Source organism: Lissotriton helveticus, chromosome 1_2, assembly GCF_964261635.1.
Source record: "Lissotriton helveticus chromosome 1_2, aLisHel1.1, whole genome shotgun sequence".
Taxonomy (NCBI): Eukaryota; Metazoa; Chordata; class Amphibia; order Caudata; family Salamandridae; genus Lissotriton; species Lissotriton helveticus.
This window is the reverse complement of record NC_136058.1, coordinates 39,003,391-39,016,354: the sequence shown is the minus strand read 5'-3', so window position 1 is coordinate 39,016,354 and position 12,964 is coordinate 39,003,391.

Sequence of the window (12,964 nt, the reverse complement as noted above, 5' to 3'; positions counted from 1 at the left end):
AAAGTATCAAAAACACCAATATAAAGGTCTGGAATCCCCTAGATGGTCCCTGGGATGTCTGGACCACCATTCCTACAATGTATCTGGCCAATTCCTTAAGAGACTTTTGGTGGGGATGATGCAGGTGGGTTCTGATAACCTGTAGCTTGCAGGAAGTACACTTATTAATCCTTCTTGAAGCAAGGCACAGTCCCAAGGTTGATAGTACCAGATTGTGAAGCAGACACAGTCAATTAGAGGTCAGGCCTTAGGGTGCTGATGCCAGTTCCAGGTGGGTTGTCCTGATTTTCCTTGAAGTTACAGGCAACAGATCTGAGATACTATGCAGCTCTCACATATTTATCCAGTGTTCTGGGGTGACAAGCAGGGGGCACCGCTGTACAATCAGATGCTGGGTGCTACTCAAAAGCATGACAACATCTTCTACAATGTGGCATTTCTAATCCCACAAAGCATTGTACTTCCAAAATCCAACATGGATTATTTCTCTCTAGAGGAGGAGAAGCTAGCTAAACCAACCCACAGTGTGGCGGATTTCTATAATCTCTCTTCCCTCTAACCTCTGCAAATTCCTGACCTAAGACTGCCAACTGGATATGGCACATTATGTGGGGGTAGGTACACCAGGCAGCTCAGTTTGATGTACCCAGCCTCCTCAGCTTCAGCGCTCTCGCTCCATCAGATAGCCTCTGCTTCAGTCAGGCCACTTATCACCTAATCAAAGCAGCCTGGCTAAGCCTGTTAAGGATGAGCAATTAGCAGAGACCACGAGAAGGCTGGATTTTGTCTTACAGAAGAGAAAGGTTTTTAGCTTTTCTTCTGTACTAGTTATAATAAATTCAAAAGTGGCACGTTTTTGACTTTATCAACACCAATCTTTTACGTCCTTGAATTATATTTGTACTCCTTTCCTAGCAATAGATAATAACGGCCATATTTAGAGTTATAGACTATGTACTCTGTCAGAATAAGGTGATTGTCCCTTCCACCATATTACAAGTGCAATCAGCTATTATGCTATTGTACTACTTCAGACACACCATCCATTACATTTGTGATTAAGTACTGAGTCTGCACACTCTACATAAGACCCTAAGCTTGTAACTAGCAGTCGTAATGGTAACAGGACAGCTGTGAGGTGCTGCAACACAAATTATCCTGATGCTCAAGCAGAACGTTGGCAAGCCTACATTCTGAATAAAAGGAACTATCATCAGACAAGTCAAGCCCCTCTCAGAATTATCCTCCAGTTTAAAATCTTACATTTGAAGAACAGAAAAGCAGGTGCTTTATACAGCACAGTTTCCCAAAGAAAGTGATCAAGTTTTCAACCTACTTTTATGTCTATTATGTGCGTCCATGTGTGTACATTTATTAGTTTGTAAATTTGAACCATGCACATTAAAACTCTAGCACTCGTGTACTTTTATCCCACGTCTTGCGGTCAAGAGTTATGACAAAGAAAAACAAGTGACTGCTCACCTCAAACTCCTTGCTTATAACCATATTGTGTATTTTAAACCCGACCACATATGTCTCTAAGAAACAAAAAGCCAGAATTTCTCAAAGGTGTGGTTAAAGGCTCGCTGGGAGCTCTTTCGTGCGGAAAGCTTCTTTGGCTTGGAATGCTTGGCCCTACGCAGCATCCAAGCTCCTGCTTCCTTTAAAAAAAAAAAAAAAGCTAAAGACCTTTCTCTTCTAGCTAGCACTCCCGGTTTGGTCTCCCTCCTTCAAGTTCGCGCCGGGACATTCTTTGAGTATCTGCGTGCGATATAAATTCACTTGACATAACAAATTAATTTAACATAATGAGTCTAACGTGCAGGGAACGGTCCCATGGGAGTCAAACAGACACTGAAAATGCCATTCAGAATGCGGAGTATTTTGTATCTATATACTGCTACGGCATAGGTAAAAATCCAAAATCCTGGCGAGGGTTCACTTAGAAAATTTTGGCTCACTATATTAGCACCATAAATTGGCCTTGCCTTAGCAATCATAGCTCCAAAGTGATCGTATAGCCTACAAAAAAGATGAAGATCCAAAAGGAGGCTGATGTGCCTATGATGAACAGCCCAGCAATGAAACTGTAGGTTCCGCAGTGCCCAACCACCTCTACGAACCAATCTGTCAAACTTATTCCATGCCATACCTATACATGCCCAAATAACTTAAACAAACATTGATTGTAGTTCTTAAATCTACTATACAATGGGTTAGTGAACAGCAGGATAGTGAATTTATGAACAACACATTAGTTTATGATTACAAAGAAAAACCGTCTACACAGTGGCTCCTTTGCCAAAAGCAAAATGCTTATTTCAAAAACCATTTCCCCAGCTCTTGAATAGGCAGTTTTTTGCCAATGTTGTAAATGAGTTGTACATGTCGTGTTTATATATCATTTTATTTTGGATTTTTTTTTGTATGTTTATAAGCACTTTTAATTTTTACAGATGCGGATTCCAAGTAGAGGAATAAAGTGATCTGCCCAGTATCACATATTTCGAAGAAATTGGAATTGGAATTCCACTTTCGGGTTCCACAGTATCTCCTATGACAATTTTCCTTGCTTATAATATGTTTCTACTTCAGACTTTCTAAGAGAATGAAAAATTTGGAGAAGGTTATTGATCAACAAATAAAAAACCACACTGAGAATCACTCCTACGTTTGTAATGTTAGTGTTTTGTCTTTCTTAACCACAATACCTCTGATTACACCACTGATCATATATATTCATTTGAGATGTTATCAGTGATGTTATCAATGATGTCATTGAACATGTCAAGAGTGATGTAATCTGTGAGGTCATAAGCAGCGCCTGGGGGACTAAGCTATAGTTAGCCCAGTATACTATAACCAATGCATTTCAGTTGTATTTTTAATTTATAATTGTATTTTTAAACTGAGATTTCCGCCTAACTATAACCTCACTTTTGTTATTTCAGTGCATATCTATTTATCTATCTATCTATCTATCTATCTATCTATCTATCTATCTATCTATCTATCTATCTATCTATCTATCTATCTATCTATCTATCTATCTATCTCTCTTTCTATCTATCTATCTATCTATCCATCTATCATAATTACACAGTGGCGGTCACCACTGTGTAGTTATAATTTGGACCTAGTTACCATAGGAAGTACGTCTTTTGGTTTGCTAATAACTTTGGTGCTGTTTGAGAAATCTTCAAGAAATTTAAAAAAGATAATCACCTACCTCGGGTCCTTCCTGGAAACCTTTGGGGTGGTCCTTCAAGCAAGGGCCGACGAAAAGAGGGGTTCCAAAACACTATTTCTGCATGCAGTTTTCCAGAGGAAAAATGATCAGTGATACCGCAAAAACGGCTGAAGAGAATTACCATCATATTTGGAAAGAACGCTAGTTCTTGACCAGAAAACATGCTTTTGTGATTTGCCGTAAATCCCTCCAGTAGATTTTTAAAAATCAAAGTTAAAAAACTTGTACGTCTGGATGGTTCAGTTCAAAGACAGGCTTCATAGAGTCGCACAATCACACAACTTCAAATAATAGACCTGATTGCCCAAAGGGCTTTTTTCCCCATCGGCCACCATGCTTCAGTGGGAACAAAAGGCTCCCACAGAAGCTTGCGCTCTGACGGGCTGGTTGCAACAAGATCACCATTCTTGGATATGGGGACTTGGAAAAGGGGGTAGAGTAGGGCTACCCGGACTCCCAAACAAAACAAAAAACAAATATATATATATATATTACCTACTGGCGGTCGCCAGTAGGTAGTTATAGCTAGGACCTAGTTTCCATAGGAAATCCGCAACATTCTATTGGGAATAACTTTGGCGCCGGTGTTCGCGAATGTTCGCGAATGTCTCAAATTAGATGGCCCGCTCCGCTCTGCTCCTTCCCTGAAAGTTTGGGGAGGATTTGTCAAGCGGGGGCCGAGATAAAAGGGGGGTCCCAAAACGTGTTTTCCCCATGTTAATTTCCATAGGGCGGTTGGACTCACTTTTAGCCCGAACGGCTGAATGGATTCCCACCAAACTTGGCAAAATTGTAGAGACTGGTAGCCCGACGTGCCTTTGCTATCAATCAATCAATCAATCATTTGCATTTGTAAAGCGCGCTACTCACCCGTGGGGGGTCTCAAGGCACTGGGGGGGGGGGGGTGGGTCAGTGCTCAAAAAGCCAGGTCTTGAGCTGCCTTCTGAAGGAGAGGTGGTCCTGTGTGGCGCGTGGGTGGCTGGGAAGAGAGTTCCAGGTCTTCACTGCCAGGTAGGAGAAGGACCTGCCCCCGGCGGTGGCCCTGCGGATGCGGGGCACGGCTGCCAGGGCTTGTCCTGTCGAGCGTAGTGTGTGAGGAGGACAGTAGAAGGAGAGGTGGTGGTTGATGAGTTTTGGTCCGAGGTTGTGAAGGGCTTTGTGTGCGTGGGTGAGGAGCCTGAAGGTGATCCTTTTGCTGACTGGGAGCCAGTGAAGTTTCTTCAGGTGTCTGGAGATGTGGTGGTGGCGGGGGATGTTCAGGATGAGTCGTGCGGCTGCGTTCTGGATTCGTTGAAGTTTCTTCTGTAGCTTGGTAGTGATGCCGGCGTACAGAGTATTCCCATAGTCCATGCGGCTGTCTCAAGATATGTGCTCCAGTGGATTTTGAGTAATTTAGGTTCAAAAAAATATATATATCTATAAGCGCGCCCCGGGACGCGCACCGGGGAGCGCACCGGGCGCGCTACGCAAGTACGCGAGCAGAAAGCTGATTACCTCTCGAGTGTCTGTCAACATTCCAAACAGTCCGGAGCGGCCGCAATCTTGTGTCTCGGTAGGATCGAGACACAAGAGGTGGCAAAAACAAAGGGGGAAATGACTAAAAGGGGGCAGGGTAGACCCCCCCTGACCCCATAGGTTTGATGTGGGGGCCATAAAAAGGCTTCGCGGGGCAAAAACATTTTTTTTTTTTTTTTTTTTTTGCGGGGGGAGCGCCCGGTACACGCACCGGGGAGCTTACCGGGGAGCGTACCATGGGGAAAACCCATTGAAACAGTAAAATAATAATTTAAAGTGCTTAGAGGTAGGGTAGCTCTGAATAGAGTTGTTGTGTTGTGTGGGTGATTTAAGTACCAACATGTAGGTACCAATGCAGAGTCTTAAATTCAATGTAGACCGTCTCCTCTGTAGATAATTTGCATGTTGTTACAGAAGTTATTGTGATATATGGAATCTATACCATAGCCTGTCAGGAAAGCAGAAACAACATGGAGGCAGGAGATGAAAAAGAGATGTCAAATACACATTGGAGATAATATAGTGGGAGAAAGGAAGTAACTATGAGCAAAATTACTATGTAACACAAAAAAGTTGCACAGTATACTATAAGTCTCAGTTTATATTATAATTATTTTGGCACTGTTTCATGAATTACATATAAAAATGAATAATGTCTCGAACAATTTTTAATTATTAAATATTAATTTATTGTTGTGATTTTTCAAAATTTAAAAGAACTTCCAACATTACATCATCTGGAATCTCCTCATTTTGATTCCATGATTTTATTTCTTCCACACAATTAAGTAACTCTTGGTCCAGAGACTGATCCATAAAGTCAATATCCATATTTTCCTCAGGATTGTTCTCCATAACAATTTCGAAAGAAATACTAATTTTGTTTTGTTCTCCTTCCATCTTCTTGCTGTAAATTGCATAAAAAATAAATATATCAGTAGAGTTAGGGCACTGTTGGGTTTAAGTTCAGACAGGTACTTCTGAGTTTTTAACAGTGAAGTTATCTTTGGGCAGTGTATGGTATCAGGCAGGAAGTGGAAATATAAAAAAGTGTATGTGAAGAAGCCTAAGTAAATTCATAATTATACCAGAGAAGCCTAACTGAATCTATAACTATAACTATAACAGAGAAGCCTATCTCAATCTATAACTATAACAGAGGGACAGTAATAACTATCAGAAAACGTTTTTACAAACTAACTTAAAGTGCCCCTTACAAATTAACAACTTAACTTATAGAAAGGTAATGAAGATAAATGAGAAAATCCTTTAAAGATGTACCTCAGGTAGTTGTAGTCAAAATGGCCGTGTTTCCCTCTCATTTTTCATTTATATTCATGTACATAACCAATCAAATGTCAAGAAATAAAAGTAGAAAATGAAAGTAACATTTTAATTGGTTGTAAATTCTAACACTTCATATGTGTTTTTGTCATGTAATTTACCTCGGGATATTTAGACATGGCTACAGCCCAAATGGCTCAATGGAATTCCATTAAATTTGGGAAAATGGTAGGGACTGGTATGTAATAGGCCTATTGTATATTTGGTGAAAGTCTCTCCAGTGGTTTTTATGTAAATTAACTTTTAAAATTTTTAGGGAGCGCTTACCGGTGCGCGCCCCGGTATGCGTACCGGCAGCGCTACGGGAGTCCTCCATCTTGTGTTTTGGTAGATTTGAGATACAAGATGGAGGACAAACAACGTTGGGAATGGGTAAAAGGGGGCACGGTAGACACCCCCTGACCCCCTAGGTTTTCTCAGGGGGGCTCAGGAGGCCCATATAGGCCAAAAAACCAATTTTTTTAAATTTTTCGCGGGGGGAGCGCCTGGTACGCGTACCGGGGAGCGTACCGGGGAGCGTACTTTAGTGAAAAACAGTGAAAAAAGTTAGAGTAAAAAAATAATTTTGAGTAATCAGAGGTAGGGTAGCCCTGAAAAGAGCTTTTGGGTTCTGTGGCTGATTTAGGTACCTACAAGTAGGTTCCAATGCACAGTCTTAAATTCAGGAGGAATATTCTATTCCCCTCATCTGAGAAGTGCACACCATCTCCTCTGTAGATATCTTGCATGTTGTAATGCAAGTTATTGTTGTATATTGAACCCATTCCATAGTCTCTCATGTAAGCAGAAACAGATTTATTCACATGTTTCCGTGCTTTCTCTAATTGTGGACAAAATTGGTTGGACCACTTTCATTTCTGTCTTTGGCATATTTTAGAATATACCAAGGCAGTTTGAGGAAAAAGTGCCATCAATTGCTCAAAGGTGTCCTTTAAAAGCATTTCCAGACCTACCCCAGTCAAAGTGCCTAAGTCAGTCAGTCAGTCATAAAACTTGTATTCGTTACAAAACTTTTGAAACCATAAAAAGTGCAAAAACAGAACATATAAAACATCTCAATATAATTAATTAAAAAATAAACAAAGACGGAAAAATAAAACAGCTGATTAAAATTAACATTTCCATGGTTAGTACGTGTAGATAACAAGTCAGTTTGGAAAAAAGAAATTAATGTAATATAATTAATCAATCAAGATTAGAACGATATTTTAAACATGATTTTAAAAAACAGGCTACACATTTTGCGGCATGTTCAGAGTCCAAACATTTCAAAGCCAAATAGGCCGGACGACAGGATCTCATACCTAATGTGCGTAGGAGCGGCACAATCCAACGCTTACGGGCAAAGACATAATATCTGCAAAAGAGAGTGACGTGCATTGTTGATTGTGGGGATATTCCGTCACATGGGCACTTTATAATAATGGGAGACCAGTCCTGTTTTTTAGGAAATGTAACAATACGAAAAAAAGAATCAAAACGGAACCTCGTTAATAGGTACTTTTCATATGAGGTGAGATGGTAGGTTAGGTATGCTTGGATACCCGGGACGATCTGTACTGTCAAAATTTGGACGTTGGAGGGCTTATTAATTTCCAGAGATAGACGTAGTTCTCTCAAGTGAGTTAAGCATAACTTTTTTTAATTTTTCCTACTGATATCGGCTAAACAGGAAGGATCTTGAAAGTAGGAAGAACGGTCCAAGTCTCTGAAGAAATTGCTAATATATGTTAGCCAGGGTATTTTATTCCATCTATCTAAGCCCAAGCAGTCTGTAATTAGTGAGCGTGTCAAATGACATTGGGTCTTTGTCCAAATACGGTGCCACGGAAGGATGGGTTGGGACCTAATGATATCTATAAGATAGTCTACACCCAATTCTATGTGGCATGCGTAGTTTGGGGCGCTTTGTGGTACCGCCAGCAGATATTTAAAAAACCCATTCTCTATGCTCTGAAGGGAGTCGATGTTTGAGTATCCCCAGACCCGGCTACATAGACGGCTACAGAATGGCATTTTGCATAATAGATCTTTAACAATTCTAGTGGGGCCGGTTTACCCAACTTTCTCGAAAAAGAGACTAAAGCCGAAGTGGCTCGCTGAAAAAGAAGTTTTTTGCTGTTCATAGCCGGTCTCCAACTTAGATTATCGTCCACTAAGATACCCAAGTAGGGATATACCTTGGTACATTCCAACCTCACTTTGTCATTATAAATACTCTTTGGTTTATGTACCCTGGGACCAAGGTGCATAACAAAGGTCTTTTTCGCATTTACTTTTAGGCCTAATGCACCCATAAATTGGCAGTATTTCTTGAGTTGGTTTTGTAGTTGGTTCAGTGTTCTGGCTAGAATTACTGAATCATCAGCGTATAGTAGCGCCGGAATTGGGCGATGGGCTATCATTGGGAGGTCCTGGCTCCCTTCTAGCATGGCCACCTCAAGGCCGTTGGTATATAAATTAAACAGGAAGGGAGCCAGCACGCAACGCTGTCTAACCCCTTTTGTGATGGTAAATGCGGGGGATAATTCTCCGTTTACTCCATACCTGACGCAAGCAGTGGCGTCTGAATAGAGTTCGCGGAGAAAAAAAACGAGCAGGGGGTCGACCCCCAGATCCCCAAGTATGGTCCAAAGTCTAGAATGCTGGACGCAGTCGAATGCTGCGCTAAGGTCCACGTACACCAGGAACAGATTAGACTTTTTGGCTCCGGTGTATTTCCCTATCAAGAGGGAAAGATTCAAAGCCTGCTCCACTGTGCCGAGGTCCTCCTGGAACCCATATTGCAGGTCGGTCACGATGTTATTTGTGGTCGCCCAATCTTGAAGGCGTTCCAATATCAACCGGCCTGCAACTTTTCCCAGGGAGTCCAGAAGGGAGATAGGCCTGTAACAGGCGGGGTCGTTGCGGTCACCCTTCTTAAAGATTGGAAGCAATATAGATGTAGACCAGGAGTCTATTAAGCCGGCAGATGTAACTGCCGCTAGAACCTGAGTGATCAGGGGGGACCAAAGTTCGGGATTATGGACATAAATATCTACCGGTACCCCGTCAGGGCCTGGGGCCTTCCCAGTTTTAGAAGCTGTCAGGGCTTTAATGACCTCTTTGTGGTCAAAAAGGAGATTTATCGGGTAGATTTTGTCCAGAGGTTGACCACCCATGACTGCGCCCTCCTTACTGGTCTCAATTGGCTTACCATCAAATATTTTGGAGAAGTGGGAGACCCACTCATCAGCCGTCACCGCGACATCTAAATGTCTCGCGGCAGATGAGTCAGCCAGAAATGGGGATTTAACTACTCGCCAAAACATGGCACTATCTTTACTTAGACAGCTCTCGTGGAGTTGGGCCCATAGATTACTCTTAATTTCTTTCCTGCGGTTTAGTAGGGCAAGGTTATACTGCTTTCTTAGATTGGCTATTTCGATTTTATTTCTCACTGTGTTCCGAAGGGCCGCCTTTAAGCTAGAAAGGGCTTTACGGCAGTGAGAATTAAACCATCCGTTAGATGTTGGCTTTTTAGATGTCGGTTTACGGAAAAGCTCCTCTCTAATGATTCTAGTAATTTCTTGGAAGCTAGTAATAACCTGCAGTGGGGGGGAATCTATCGCCAAACATTTTTGTACCCATGGAAGTGCTCTAGTTAAAATTTTTCTGGTCATTTCTGTCGGGTCCGTCTTAGCCCATTTTACAGAAAAGCCATTCGTTTTGTCCACAGTCAGGGTTTGTTGGGTTAACAAACTATTAGTTACGGGACTAAGGGGTACATTTTTCGGTAGCACCATTTCCATTTCCATTTTATTTCACTTGAATAGCGCGTAAATCACCCGAAGGTCTCAGAGCGCTGGCAGCTGATAAGGATCCTTAAAACCCAACAGATTCAGGAGGTCGGGGGGCTCGGTAAACTAGAGATTAAAAGAGCCAGGTTTTTACATGTTTTCGGAATTTCATATGATCTGGCTCTGCTCTCAGTGAGATGGGGAGGGAGTTCCATGCTTCTGGGGCGGTTTTGCTGAAAGCTCTGTCTCCGTTTCTTTCTGTTCGGACTCTGGGAACGGAGAGAAAGGCTTTACTGGAGGAGCGTAGCGTCCTGCTAGGGACGTGAGTTTTGAGTTTCTGTTCGAGGTATGCAGGTCCATGTCCATTTACTGCCCTATGGACCAGGCAGCAAAGCTTGAACTTTATACGCTTTTGTACGGGAAGCCAGTGTAGTGATCTAAGGCATGCTGCTGAGGGGGTGCGAGGAGGTAAACCTAATAACAGCCTAGCAGCTGTGTTTTGGAGGACCTGCAATCGGTTTAGTAGTGTTAGGTTGATGGCCGAGAACAGGGCATTCCCATAGTCCAACCTGTTAACAATCAGTCCCTGGACTAGGGGCATGCGTGCTGAGAGGGGGATCCATTTAAAGATCTTTCTCAGGCTTCGCATCTGGCCATAACTGCTTCCTACAGTTTTTTTTATGTGTTCAGACATGGTAAGCTTGTTGTCAAGAATTACTCCCAGGTTCCTGACGTATGGCTTAGGGGCGGGGCAGGGACCAAGGGAGTCTGGCCACCAGTCCGATGACCAGATTTGGTCAGCTTTGCCAAAAAGCATGACTTCGGTCTTTCCTGCGTTCATCATAAGATAGTTTCTGGTCATCCATTCTTGTATATCAGTCATACAGCTTTTGAACCTATCTTTTACGTCATCAGAGTTATGGTTAATGGTGACGAGAATTTGAGTGTCGTCAGCATAGGATATGGTCCCAAAACCATTTTCTCTGATGATTTTTGCCAAGGGGGAAACATAAACGTTAAAAAGGGTCGGGCTCAGAATAGATCCCTGCGGGACACCTTTATCATTATTGTAGGAGATAGAGGTGTGGGGGCCTAGTTGGACCCTTGATCGCCTGTTTCCAAGGTAGCTTGATATCCCTTGGAGGGCATTGCCCTCGACACCAATCTCGGCAAGACGCTCTAGCAGAACGCGATGTGAGATGGTGTCGAAGGCCGCAGATAGGTCCAATAGAACCAGGATGGCTGACTTTTTTGAGTCCAAGGACAGTCTAATGTTGTCCACGATCTCCAACAGGGCCGTTTCAGTGCTGTGGAATGCCCTGAAACCGGATTGAGATGGATCAAGGAGTTTGTTAGACTCCAGGTGGGCAATAAGCTGTTTGTTAATTAGGGTCTCCATGACTTTCCCAAAGAGTGGTAAAAGGGAGATGGGCCTATAATTTACAAATTGATCCGGGTCAGCCGTGGGTTTTTTCAAAATGGGTATTACAAAAAGAGAGACAGGGAGAGTATGGGGACACTCTTGTTCCCCGGTCAGTATTTCATAAACAAAAGAAGAGTGTCCATGTAGAGAGGACTGAGCCAATCACAGGAGCATCAGGACACCCTCACTGGGATGTTAAAGAAGGCCCTCACTCACCACCTAGTGATGACATGCTTCATCATCGGGCCCCACCAAAGAGACCGAATGTCTCTTTGGTGTGCTACAACGCCAGAATTACTGCGGAGCGGGATGGTGAGTAGAGGGCGTGTTGCGTGCAAAATTATACTAGTGAGTGATGGAGGATAAAAAATGTCAGTAGTGTATCAAAGAAAAACTTTATTAAATGATCACTAAAGACAATGAAGTTAAAAATATGTGAGGGACCAGACCACTTTAATTGAGTGGTGGGTTCCTACAATGTTGTCGACATGTTTCTTGCCATTGAAACGGTGTTAATTTACCCGGCAATTCTTCAGGACTGGGTGTGTGATAAACCCCGGCGGTATGGGCACGCTAAGGCCCACCCTAACCTAGGGACGTGAAAGTGAAAAAATTAAATCAAATGGTGTCAAAAAGTGCAAAAAAATTAGGAATAGAGACTTATCCCTAATTACTCCTGGTTTAGGAGGCTTCTACTGATCGTTTCTGCACCTAGAGGGAAAAAGGACAGAGACAAACAGATAGAAAAAGACAGACACTTAGAATAGCTTATGACTGTCATAGGTTCAGTGGTGACAAGCGTGCTCCAAAACGTGAAGGCATCCTAGCTGTGGTCGAATAGCGCTATGGTTAACACCACCTGATAGCCCCGGGTTCGTAGGAACTAGGAGAAGTGGGGTGTACTATTCGTGGTACGAACTAGAGGTGACTAAGGATTAAAATAAGTGAAAACCTTCATAGAAGATCGTCATTATCGCGATCAATACATAAATCTATGGAGATCGCCATCAGATTAAAAATTGTCTCACTTTCTGGGTGTTATGACTAAACACCATGGGTCTCAGGAGGGGGGTGGAAGCGTATTCGGCACACCCTAGAACATGGCAAGGTAAGGGGAAACAAAAAAGGAGTTAATGCATAGCCCCTTAGAAAACGGAGCGCATGGTGTACTTAGCTCGAATTTCAGCAGGGGGCTTCCACTTACGCCCTCGACGCTCGGCACCCGTGGTCCACCTACGTCGCCCTCAGACTGGACCCCGACGATGTCAGCGCGGGCTCAGATCTGGTCTTAAAAGCGAACTGGCAAAGTGGCGATCATTTCCGGGTGGGCGTTGCAGAGTGACACGCAGGAAGACTAAGCAACCGATTGGCTTAGACCAGCGGTCACGGGTGCGCCGTCACTAGGCGCCCAGTGTAAACAAGGAAGTGACTCCCCGAGGAGCGTCACAGCTCCCATGGTGGGCGTTGCAATTGGAGCGTTGGCTGCCGGGGCAATCAATTGGATGAGACCAGCGGTCACGGGTTCGCCGTTACTAGGCGCCCAATGTAAACACGGAAGCGACGTTCAGGAGAGCGTCACAGGTCACGTGGTTGCACGTCGCCTAGCGACCCAGTTATATCAGAGGGTAGTGTGTTTCTAGGTAAGACTTGGCT